This window comes from Atractosteus spatula, unplaced genomic scaffold, assembly GCF_055471065.1.
Source record: "Atractosteus spatula isolate fAtrSpa1 unplaced genomic scaffold, fAtrSpa1.hap1 Scaffold_97, whole genome shotgun sequence".
In the NCBI taxonomy this organism is placed as follows: Eukaryota; Metazoa; Chordata; class Actinopteri; order Semionotiformes; family Lepisosteidae; genus Atractosteus; species Atractosteus spatula.
In genome coordinates, this window is record NW_028296931.1 from 18,054 (window position 1) to 30,136 (window position 12,083).

The 12,083-nt window shown below is 45.6% G+C and overlaps 8 non-coding genes across 8 annotated transcripts; 6 read left to right on the plus strand and 2 right to left on the minus strand.

The window, feature by feature from the left end:
- The first annotated feature begins 674 nt into the window (after positions 1-674).
- trnag-gcc (transfer RNA glycine (anticodon GCC)) lies at positions 675-745 on the plus strand. The gene has a single exon. It is a non-coding gene; the product is annotated as a tRNA-Gly (tRNA).
- A 557-nt stretch (positions 746-1,302) lies between these two features.
- Positions 1,303-1,376, plus strand: trnai-aau (transfer RNA isoleucine (anticodon AAU)). The gene has a single exon. It is a non-coding gene; the product is annotated as a tRNA-Ile (tRNA).
- A 2,608-nt stretch (positions 1,377-3,984) lies between these two features.
- trnas-cga (transfer RNA serine (anticodon CGA)) lies at positions 3,985-4,066 on the plus strand. Its single transcript has one exon. It is a non-coding gene; the product is annotated as a tRNA-Ser (tRNA).
- Positions 4,067-5,000: 934 nt separating this feature from the next.
- On the minus strand, positions 5,001-5,073 carry trnar-acg (transfer RNA arginine (anticodon ACG)). Its single transcript has one exon. It is a non-coding gene; the product is annotated as a tRNA-Arg (tRNA).
- A 1,616-nt stretch (positions 5,074-6,689) lies between these two features.
- Positions 6,690-6,771, plus strand: trnas-gcu (transfer RNA serine (anticodon GCU)). The gene has a single exon. It is a non-coding gene; the product is annotated as a tRNA-Ser (tRNA).
- A 1,334-nt stretch (positions 6,772-8,105) lies between these two features.
- trnas-cga (transfer RNA serine (anticodon CGA)) lies at positions 8,106-8,187 on the plus strand. The gene has a single exon. It is a non-coding gene; the product is annotated as a tRNA-Ser (tRNA).
- A 932-nt stretch (positions 8,188-9,119) lies between these two features.
- Positions 9,120-9,192, minus strand: trnar-acg (transfer RNA arginine (anticodon ACG)). The gene has a single exon. It is a non-coding gene; the product is annotated as a tRNA-Arg (tRNA).
- A 2,528-nt stretch (positions 9,193-11,720) lies between these two features.
- On the plus strand, positions 11,721-11,802 carry trnas-aga (transfer RNA serine (anticodon AGA)). Its single transcript has one exon. It is a non-coding gene; the product is annotated as a tRNA-Ser (tRNA).
- Positions 11,803-12,083: the final 281 nt, after the last annotated feature.

Below are 12,083 nucleotides of genomic sequence, written 5' to 3' on the forward strand. Positions count from 1 at the left end.
AAAATCAGATATGAATATTCAATACTTAAATGGGCACAGTTAAGACATTAAATATACATATACATACTGTATACAGTACAGTTTTCATACGGTAATATGTTTATGTTCCTAAATCAATCTCTTTTATGAGCATGTGAAAGGCATGGTGAATCGATTCTCAAAAATTACTGTACTTTGCATGATTGGAAACAAATGCGTGATTGCGAAATGCTGTGGTGTTACTTTTACAAAGACGGTCAATGAAAAAAAGAATGTTGACCAGGGCAATACTTTGAGTTTACACTTACAGCTTGTCCAAGGTCATTCATTATTAATACTATTAGTAATATCTTCGTTAAAGACTTTAATGGCCACAGCTCAAACATGAGAGGTTGAGCTTTATTAGCTCCACCTTGCGGAAATTCCGGATACTATTATTTTGCTTGTCGTATTATAGGAGAATTTACGGTAACTCGCGGTATTTACCGGTAGCTTGCGGTAGACTGCGTACAGGGTACCGCAAAATAATGCGGTATCGCCCGCGCATTTTGAATGGCTGCATCTGTAGGCTGCCAAAAGTCTCCGAAACCAAATTTTGATAGCAGAAAATTCTCACTCGTCCAGAAGTTCCCTTGGGACCCAACATCCAGCACAGAGTGGTAAAAAAGCGTCTTTTTTGGAGCCCCTTGCAGCGTGCATTGGTGGTTCAGTGGTAGAATTCTCGCCTGCCATGCGGGAGGCCCGGGTTCAATTCCCGGCCAATGCAGTGGCTTTTGCAGCGAGCGGCTCCATCACTTGCATCCCCTTTCAACTCGCAACTGAAAACCCACTAAAGCTTAGAAGGTGTGAACCAGGTCAGTACCCGGATGAGGGTGACCTACAGGGAAAAGCAAAGCTTACAGCTGGAAGCGGTGTTAATGGAGCCAGCTGTGGGGTGCTCACCCTGAGGTCTGTGCGGGTCCCAATGCCCCAGTATAGTGACGGAGACGCTGTGTGGTAAAAGGCGCCGTCTTTTGGATGAGATGTAAAACCGAGGTCATAGCTCTCTGTGGTCATTAAAAGTGACCACCAAAACCTTTGACAAAAGCTCTTGGTAATTGATGGTCTTCAATAATGCTTCTCCTTTAGGTACATTTGAAATCAGCTAAAAAATGCTGTGAAATGGGGGGGCACTTCAGGCCAGTGTAGGATTTGGGTTACAAGAACCATTAAACAGCACGAGAAAGCCCGTACACTGAATCGCAGGGCTTTCTATTCAAAGAAGGACAAAAGAAACTTCCCTGAATTCCATTTTTTGCAGCACAGAGAAGACAGCGGGCACGAGGCCTGTTAGCTCAGTTGGTTAGAGCGTGGTGCTAATAACGCCAAGGACGCGGGTTCGATCCCCGTTCGGGCCAGGTAGTCTCCTCCTCTCTTGCCAAAACCCGTTGCTTTCTTGCTGTGGTGAGATTGGTGGTAATTCAAAGACGCCACATACTGCCGACAGACGAGAGTGTTGTGGGAGACGAGAGAAGTGATGGAAGATTGAAGAGTGTCCTAGGTGGAGCCAAGATAAAGTGTCACAATTGCATAGGGGAGAATTTCAAATGTTTAAGATGGTAAAAATAACCGGAAGTGATCCCCCAGTCCGGCACAGTCTGATGTACTTCTGTCATATAAAGTGAAACTAGATGTCGAACTGGAGCCTCACTTATGTAAATTTGCAATATTTGCATAAGTGAGGCACCAGTTATACATCTAGTTTCACTTTAAATGACAAAACTGAAGAGACTTAAAAGAGCTGGAGAGGATTTCTTACAACTTTTGAGCCGGCACAGTTTTCGAAAACGTTTTCTTCACGCTGCACTATACAACACAGACAGCCAAGAGTCTCCAAAACAAAACGAATTGACAGATAGGAGAAAAGTCCCACTCGTCCTAAAGTTCCTAAAATCCAGCACTGAGCGTAAACAAAGTGTTCAAGTAGCGTGGGAATGCTACCCCTAATCCTAGCTGGAGTTTGAGCGTCTGGTTCAGAGTTTGCTCAAGAGTTTACCTTTCACAGATGCGCAAAGATGAATGTTGAGGGTACACGCTTCAAGGCGCCTTACAGTGCAGGGAGTGATTAGAGACGATTCGTGACGTGTGCTCGTTCCCATATACCGTACGCCCCGGGTTGCAGTGCTAGGATGACGTCCAATACCGCTTCGGCACGTAACGGCATTATATTCAAGTGCAGGACATGAGGGTTTTATTTTGTTCGTTTTGTTCTGCTCTGCTTTGCTTTGTTTTGCTTTCCATGGCGTTTGTAAGAGCGTCAATAAAAAGGCGATTCCTGCGTCTAACACGAATGTAAGAGCTATTTCAAGTGCGGCTTCTAAAATGCTTGTAGACATTTGTCTGTTGTTGATTGTTTTTTTGTGTCTAACAAAGTGCCATTTTCCTGTCCGGACGGGGAGACTTTATCATTTCTACATGAAGCAACCCTTAATTCCTCAGAGGCGTGTCTGTCTGCAAGGTTTGTATTTTGGAAAGGTTTTTTTTTTTAACGGAGACGATTTTGAAAAAGATTTACGCCGGCGTCTCGCGATCCATGTGAGATTGTAGCAAGAATGCAGCAATAGCAGCGTTTGCTGTAGTCGTGGCTGAGTGGTTAAGGCGATGGACTACTAATACATTGTGCTCTGCATGCATGGGTTCAAATCACACACTTGTCGCTCTCCATGTCTGACACGTGTGGTACTAGAGCAGTACGTTTTCCAGCGGTGGCTGAACATGGTATAGTAGGCTAACGTTGGTATCAAGCAGTGACAATAACAGTGGTTAAGTGCCGCTACTGCCAAGTGACTCTGGGTTGAGACTGTGTTTCCATTTACTTGCAACGCAAATGGAGAAAGAGATTTTTGACAGTCTCTCGAGAGACTGCGCTAGGTGTTTAGAGATAGACTTTGTCAGTTCCCCCTGGAATCATGGCCTCTCAAATAGTTTGTGATTCCTCTAGACGTTTATACAGTAGAAGCATGGTTCGTGGCTTAAATTCAAGCTGACCAAGACTTAGGAAACGAGTTAGAGGTCTGATGCAGAACTGCGAATTCAGTGAACGGGAACACTACAGTACATTGCACTGCATGTGTGAGGAAAGCTGCCCACTTCAGTCCCTTGTCGACCGAACAGAGGACTGTAAAGGATACCACCAAGAAACTTTAGGATGCTGGTTGGAATTCAGCTCCAAAGAAGCCCCTTTGGATGTTATGTCATCAAAAAGTAAGAACAACGAATCTCCCTTTGATCAAAAGCGCAACAAAACTGTTTTCTGTGGAGCAGGTTTCAGACCCGTAGACCTGTTTTATTTTTAGGGCAGGGCGCATTCCCAAACGCGAATCTCCTGTTTTAGAAATGCTTTGGGCGGCGTGAAGTGAAAATAAGAAATTAACTCCAGATGCACATGGAAGCAATCAAGTGTTTCATCCGAGCTGTTTCAAAGACTGCTCAAGAGCTTTCCTTTCACAGAGGCGCAACGATTAATGATGGCGGTGCACCCTTCAATGCGCCTTACAACTCTAGGGAGTGATTGAGACGATTCGTAGTGTGTGCTCGTTTCCCTATATTCCCCGTGCTGCAGTGGTAGGATGACGTACGTTACTGCTTCGACACGTAACGGCATTATATTCAACTGCAGGAGCTGAGGGCTTTCGTAAGCGCGTAAACCAAAGGCAATTCCTGCGTCTAACACTAATTTAAATGCTTTTCAAAGTGCAGTGTGGTGCAGCTTGTAAAATCCTTGTCCACATTTGTGGTTTGTTGATGTTTTTTCTGTCTGCCAAAGTTGCATTTTGACATCAGGACGGGGAGACTTTATCCTTTGAACGTGAAGCCACCCTTAAACCCTCGGAGGCGTGTCTGTCTGCCGGCACGTATTTTGTCAAAGGTATTTTTTTTTAACGGGGAGCGACTCTGAAAAGGTTTCCCCAGCCACCTCGCACTCGTGTTAGATTATAGGAGGAATGCGGCAGTGGCGAGCTCGCCGTAGTCGTGGCCGAGTGTTTAAGGCGATGGACTCGAAATCTGGTGGGGACTCCCCGCGCAGGTTCAAATCCTGTCGTCTACGGTGGCTGCCGCACGTTGTAGTGTGCCTGCGTGGCAGAGGCGAAGTGCCGCTTCTCCTTTTCTGGTACTATAAAAACGCTAAATCGCTTGGACCCGCTGCCATGGAAATCAATTCTTCAGATAACCACACATTTTGCGTTCGCACGTCTGGTGCTCTACTTATGCCTTTGAAAATCGGATCAATAAAGCTCAAAGAACCGACAAGATAGGTGCTCGTAAAGCACGCAGTAAAGAATTCTTATCAGCGAGGGTTTCAGTGGGTTAACTGAGGAGAAGGCGTGATCGCTAATTGTTGAGTTTTTATTTGGTGTTAGAAACACTCTTACTGTGCATGAAGTGCAACAAATGTAGCCACAGAAATTGCATCGTGCTTTCATTTATGCTATTGCAGACACCAACGTTGCCTAGATAGAAAACCGAAAAAGCCGTGGGTTTGCTTGCCAGTCTGAAGGATCTCTCTTCGAATCTCTATCATTTGTCAATGGAAGTAAAAGGCGCTGCAATCTGATACGTTCACATTCAAACCCTCAGCTGTTGTTCGACTTTATTTCTTGACTAATTACAACTGAGTGTCGCATGAGCAGTTACGTAAACTTGTCTGCTATATTTGAACACAAATGCCGTTCTTCAATTAAAACTAACAGTACATTGTCAGGGACATTCAGTTATATACAAACAAGAGACAGACAGGAGAATATTTCTACCTTTCATGTGGACTACGTGTTGACTTACTGATCGGAATAATTGAAATGTTCGGGTTCATAGCCGATGCAGTGCGTGCTAATTAGAACAGCAACGCTGGGCTCTCAGCACCGTACTGAGCCCAGGTGCAGTTCATTTACATGAAGGAAATCTCGTACTGGGTACGATTACACCCACATACAGTAAGTAGCACAGGCTACTTAGGGAGTAGCCTGATGCGTTTAAAAGTGACCCGAGCCAGGCAGGAGTCGAACCTACAATCTCCTGATCCGTAGTCAGACGCGTTATCCATTGCGCCACTGGCCCTGGTGTCACACTGCACGACTGCAACCCAGTGAGCTCAGCACTGCAACTAGTAAAACATTACCCCCGGTCCATTCTTTTCCAAAAGTGAGAAACACCTGTTTTCTACATTGTGTCTGTTTAAAACCATATCTCTTTAAACCAAACCAAGAGTTTGTCCTTTGCACTGATATTCTGATTCATTTCGATTTCAAAGAAAAAAAAAACACTTTCTTCCAAAGCATCATAAAATTGTCCCTTCTTCCAGACTCTACTTCTCTCTTGTAGTAGTACAGCAGACCTTTCCAGGTGAGCAGATCACAGAGTCCGAAATGAGCTTCCTCCATCCAGCAAAGTACCTGAACATGACTCTGTCATCATAAAAGCACCCCTGTAGTAAAGCAATTAAATCCGAAATCAAGAGGGCAATTGCCTACTGAAGTTCAAGAAGTCATCAATTTTAACCTAGCAACACATTAAAGGCTGCATCTATACAAGTACGATTCTAGAAATGCTCACCAGATTACGTTTTAAGAAGGAACTGCGGCTCAGGTTCCGCCGAGATCTAAACTCGGATGGCAGGATTCAGAGTCCAGAGTTTGGACGGGTGGCGCACAGAGGGTCCATATACTGTAGATCCCTCAGTGATCTTCCGCGTGTTCAAACCGCCAGCGTGTGACTCCCCTGTCCCCGTGACCTCATTGCTCTGCTCTCGCCTGTGTGCAACCGAGCCCGACTCACGGTAAAGTGGAAAAAAAATGCCCTCAACGTGTGATTTACTCTGGAGCGAGGACAGATGTCACCTTCTTATCATTGAACAGGATGTATGTGATGTGGCGACTAGGTTCAATTTTTTATCCTCTTTAAAAGATTAAGGACTGGGTGAGCCTGATTTACCACCCTTTCAGCTAAGAACCCGACGTGCGGACCGTTTAAGCTACGTAGACTCGGTCGTTTAACTCTTCTCCATTAGCAGGGTTAAGGTTAAAGAAAAAACATTGCTGACTTCTTTTTTGTTTTCCAGCCGCGAGCGCTGATTAGCAAGGTTTGCATTTCATGTTTTGCAAGTTGCATTCTAAGAAAAACAAGTCGTTCAAGACAGGAAATGAATACTTGCATTTAATTAAGTCTAGCCGTAGGCGGTTGTCCATAATGACCAGTCCTGTTCGAGAAGACAGAACAAAAAAAGGAACCGCTGGGATTCGGACCCGGGATCTCCTGTTTACTAGGCAGGCGCTTTAACCAACTAAGCCACAGCGCACCAGGAGCGCTGTCCTTTTGCAGCCACTTGGACACACAACTCAGACACATCTGCATTCGCTGTGCGCTCCGCCTGCTCGCTGAGCAAGTTGCCACCTTTACATACAATAGCAACATCGACACCAAGAGAAAGGATGACAAATGGCTTTTAACTGGAACTTTTCATGTCCAAGGAGCTCAATGTGCTTTCCGTGTACAACAGGGCCACTGAACTCCACACCGGCCACTGAAGCACAGCAGTGGCTTGCTGGCTTGACATCTCCCAAGGAAGATGTTGAAATTGCATGTGGAACAGGAAAATGACCCTCGAGTACGAGGGAAAAAAAAGAAAAAGAAAATCTGGAGCGCGCCAACTCATGTCCGGACAGCCTGGTTTCCTTGGCGAGGTGGCCGAGTGGTTAAGGCGATGGACTGCTAATCCATTGTGCTCTGCACGCATGGGTTCGAATCCCATTCTCGTCGCTCTCCATGTCTGACGCGTGTGCCTGTTCAAAGTCGGCCCTCGGTACTAGAGCAGTATGTTTTCCAGCGGTGGCTGAACATGGTATAGTAGGCTAACGTCGGTATCAGTAGTGCAGTGACAGAAACAGTATTTATGTGCTGCTGCTGCCAAGTGGCTCTGGGTTGAGACCGCGTTTTCACTTACTTGCAACACAAACGGCGAAAGCGTTTTTTGACAGTCTCTCGAGAGACTGCGCTAGGTGTTTAGAGATAGACTTTGTCAGTTCCCCCTGGGATGATGGCCTCTCAAATAGTTTGTGATTCCTCTAGACGTTTATACAGTAGAAGGATGGTTCGTGGCTTAAATTCAAGCTGACCAAGACTAAGGAAACGAGTTAGAGGTCTGATGCAGAACTGCGAATTCAGTGAACGGGAACACTACAGTACATTGCACTGTATGTGTGAGGAAAGCTGCCCACTTCAGTCCCTTGTCGACCGAACAGAGAACTGTAAAGGATACCGCCAATAAACTTTAGGATGCTGGTTGGAATCCAACTCCAAAGAAGCCCCTTTGGGTGTTATGTCATCAAAAAGTAAGAACAACGAATCTCCCTTTGATCAAAAGCGCAACAAAACTGTTTTCTGTGGAGCAGGTTTCAGACCCGTAGACCTGTTTTATTTGTAGGGCAGGGCGCATTCCCAAACGCGAATCTCCTGTTTTAGAAATGCTTTGGGCGGCGTGAAGTGAAAATAAGAAATTAACTCCAGATGCACATGGAAGCAATCAAGTGTTTCATCCGAGCTGTTTCAAAGACTGCTCAAGAGCTTTCCTTTCACAGAGGCGCAACGATTAATGATGGCGGTGCACCCTTCAATGCGCCTTACAACTCTAGGGAGTGATTGAGACGATTCGTAGTGTGTGCTCGTTTCCCTATATTCCCCGTGCTGCAGTGGTAGGATGACGTACGTTACTGCTTCGACACGTAACGGCATTATATTCAACTGCAGGAGCTGAGGGCTTTCGTAAGCGCGTAAACCAAAGGCAATTCCTGCGTCTAACACTAATTTAAATGCTTTTCAAAGTGCAGTGTGGTGCAGCTTGTAAAATCCTTGTCCACATTTGTGGTTTGTTGATGTTTTTTCTGTCTGCCAAAGTTGCATTTTGACATCAGGACGGGGAGACTTTATCCTTTGAACGTGAAGCCACCCTTAAACCCTCGGAGGCGTGTCTGTCTGCCGGCACGTATTTTGTCAAAGGTATTTTTTTTTAACGGGGAGCGACTCTGAAAAGGTTTCCCCAGCCACCTCGCACTCGTGTTAGATTATAGGAGGAATGCGGCAGTGGTGAGCTCGCCGTAGTCGTGGCCGAGTGGTTAAGGTGATGGACTCGAAATCTGGTGGGGACTCCCCGCGCAGGTTCAAATCCTGCCGTCTACGGCGTCTGCCGCACGTTGTAGTGTGCCTGCGTGGCAGAGGCGAAGTGCCGCTTCTCCTTTTCTGGTACTATAAAAACGCTAAATCGCTTGGACCCGCTGCCATGGAAATCAATTCTTCAGATAACCACACATTTTGCGTTCGCACGTCTGGTGCTCTACTTATGCCTTTGAAAACCGGATCAATAAAGCTCAGAGAACCGACACGATAGGTGCTCGTAAAGCACGCAGTAAAGAACTCTTATCAGCGAGGGTTTCAGTGGGTTAACTGAGGAGAAGGCGTGATCGCTAATTGTTGAGTTTTTATTTGGTGTTAGAAACACTCTTACTGTGCATGAAGTGCAACAAATGTAGCCACAGAAATTGCATCGTGCTTTCATTTATGCTATTGCAGACACCAACGTTGCCTAGATAGAAAACCGAAAAAGCCGTGGGTTTGCTTGCCGGTCTGAAGGATCTCTCTTCGAATCTTCCATTTGTCAATGGAAGTAAAAGGCGCTGCAATCTGATACGTTCACATTCAAACCCTCAGCTGTTGTTCGACTTTATTTCTTGACTAATTACAACTGAGTGTCGCATGAGCAGTTACGTAAACTTGTCTGCTATATTTGAACACAAATGCCGTTCTTCAATTAAAACTAACAGTACATTGTCAGGGACATTCAGTTATATACAAACAAGAGACAGACAAGAGAATATTTCTACCTTTCATGTGGACTACGTGTTGACTTACTGATCGGAATAATTGAAATGTTCGGGTTCATAGCCGATGCAGTGCGTGCTAATTAGAACAGCAACGCTGGGCTCTCAGCACCGTACTGAGCCCAGGTGCAGTTCATTTACATGAAGGAAATCTCGTACTGGGTACGATTACACCCACATACAGTAAGTAGCACAGGCTACTTAGGGAGTAGCCTGATGCGTTTAAAAGTGACCCGAGCCAGGCAGGAGTCGAACCTACAATCTCCTGATCCGTAGTCAGACGCGTTATCCATTGCGCCACTGGCCCTGTTGTCACACTGCATGACTGCAACCCAGTGAGCTCAGCACTGCAACTAGTAAAACATTACCCCCGGTCCATTCTTTTCCAAAAGTGAGAAACACCTGTTTTCTACATTGTGTCTGTTTAAAACCATATCTCTTTAAACCAAACCAAGAGTTTGTCCTTTGCACTGATATTCTGATTCATTTCGATTTCAAAGAAAAAAAAAACACTTTCTTCCAAAGCATCATAAAATTGTCCCTTCTTCCAGACTCTACTTCTCTCTTGTAGTAGTACAGCAGACCTTTCCAGGTGAGCAGATCACAGAGTCCGAAATGAGCTTCCTCCATCCAGCAAAGTACCTGAACATGACTCTGTCATCATAAAAGCACCCCTGTAGTAAAGCAATTAAATCCGAAATCAAGAGGGCAATTGCCTACTGAAGTTCAAGAAGTCATCAATTTTAACCTAGCAACACATTAAAGGCTGCATCTATACAAGTACGATTCTAGAAATGCTCACCAGATTACGTTTTAAGAAGGAACTGCGGCTCAGGTTCCGCCGAGATCTAAACTCGGATGGCAGGATTCAGAGTCCAGAGTTTGGACGGGTGGCGCACAGAGGGTCCATATACTGTAGATCCCTCAGTGATCTTCCGCGTGTTCAAACCGCCAGCGTGTGACTCCCCTGTCCCCGTGACCTCATTGCTCTGCTCTCGCCTGTGTGCAGCCGAGCCCGACTCACGGTAAAGTGGAAAAAAAATGCCCTCAACGTGTGATTTACTCTGGAGCGAGGACAGATGTCACCTTCTTATCATTGAACAGGATGTATGTGATGTGGCGACTAGGTTCAATTTTTTATCCTCTTTAAAAGATTAAGGACTGGGTGAGCCTGATTTACCACCCTTTCAGCTAAGAACCCGACGTGCGGACCGTTTAAGCTGCGTAGACTCGGTCGTTTAACTCCTCCATTAGCAGGGTTAAGGTTAAAGAAAAAACATTGCTGACTTCTTTTTTGTTTTCCAGCCGCGAGCGCTGATTAGCAAGGTTTGCATTTCATGTTTTGCAAGTTGCATTCTAAGAAAAACAAGTCGTTCAAGACAGGAAATGAATACTTGCATTTAATTAAGTCTAGCCGTAGGCGGTTGTCCATAATGACCAGTCCTGTTCGAGAAGACAGAACAAAAAAAGGAACCGCTGGGATTCGGACCCGGGATCTCCTGTTTACTAGGCAGGCGCTTTAACCAACTAAGCCACAGCGCACCAGGAGCGCTGTCCTTTTGCAGCCACTTGGACACACAACTCAGACACATCTGCATTCGCTGTGCGCTCCGCCTGCTCGCTGAGCAAGTTGCCACCTTTACATACAATAGCAACATCGACACCAAGAGAAAGGATGACAAATGGCTTTTAACTGGAACTTTTCATGTCCAAGGAGCTCAATGTGCTTTCCGTGTACAACAGGGCCACTGAACTCCACACCGGCCACTGAAGCACAGCAGTGGCTTGCTGGCTTGACATCTCCCAAGGAAGATGTTGAAATTGCATGTGGAACAGGAAAATGACCCTCGAGTACGAGGGAAAAAAAAGAAAAAGAAAATCTGGAGCGCGCCAACTCATGTCCGGACAGCCTGGTTTGAACAAAGTGTTCAAGTAGCATGGGAATGCGACCCCTAATCCTAGCTGGAGTTTGAGCGTCTGGTTCAGAGTTTGCTCAAGAGTTTACCTTTCACAGATGCGCAAAGATGAATGTTGAGGGTGCACGCTTCAAGGCGCCTTACAGTGCAGGGAGTGATTAGAGACGATTCGTGACGTGTGCTCGTTCCCATATACCGTACGCTCCGGGTTGCAGTGCTAGGATGACGTCCAATACCGCTTCGGCACGTAACGGCATTATATTCAAGTGCAGGACGTGAGGGTTTTATTTTGTTCGTTTTGTTCTGCTCTGCTTTGCTTTGTTTTGCTTTCCATGGCGTTCGTAAGAGCGTCAATAAAAAGGCGATTCCTGCGTCTAACACGAATATAAGAGCTATTTCAAGTGCGGCTTCTAAAATGCTTGTAGACATTTGTCTGTTGTTGATTGTTTTTTTGTGTCTAACAAAGTGCCATTTTCCTGTCCGGACGGGGAGACTTTATCATTCCCACATGAAGCAACCCTTAAGTCCTCTGAGGCGTGTCTGTCTGCAAGGTTTGTATTTTGGAAAGGTTTTTTTTTTTTAACGGAGAACGACTTTGAAAAAGATTTCCGCCGGCGTCTCGCGATCCGTGTGTGATTGTAGCAAGAACATGGTGCGGCTTCTTAAATGCTTGTGGACATTTGTCTGTTGTTGATTGTTTCTTTGTGTCTAACAAAGTGCCATTTTCCTGTCCGGACGGGGAGGCTTTATCATTCCCACATGAAGCCACCCTTAAGTCCTCTGAGGCGTGTCTGTCTGCATGGCTTGTATTTTGGAAAGGTTTTTTTTTTAATGGAGACTGACTTTGAAAAATGTTTCCGCCGACGCCTCGCGATCCATGTGAGATTGTAGCAAGAACGCAGCAACAGCGGTGCTCGCTGTAGTTGTGGCCGAGTGGTTAAGGCGATGGACTAGAAATCCATTGGGGTCTCCCTGCGCAGGTTCGAATCCTGCCGACTACGGTGTTCTCCTCACATCGTTGTGTGCTGGCGCAAGCACGGAAAAGTGCCTTTCTTCTTTTCCTGGTGGTTTTAAAACGCGAGATCGCTTGTACCCGCTGCCTTGGAAAGAAATGTCTACATGTTTACTTGCACATTGTCTATTGTTTGTACATTGTCTTGATGCACTGTTTGCACTTTGTCTTGTTTTTTACACTTGTTTTACAATCGAGAGACCTTCTGTAAGTAAGAATTCCATTGTACCAGTACCGGTTACATATGGCAATAAAGTTCAAGTTCAAATG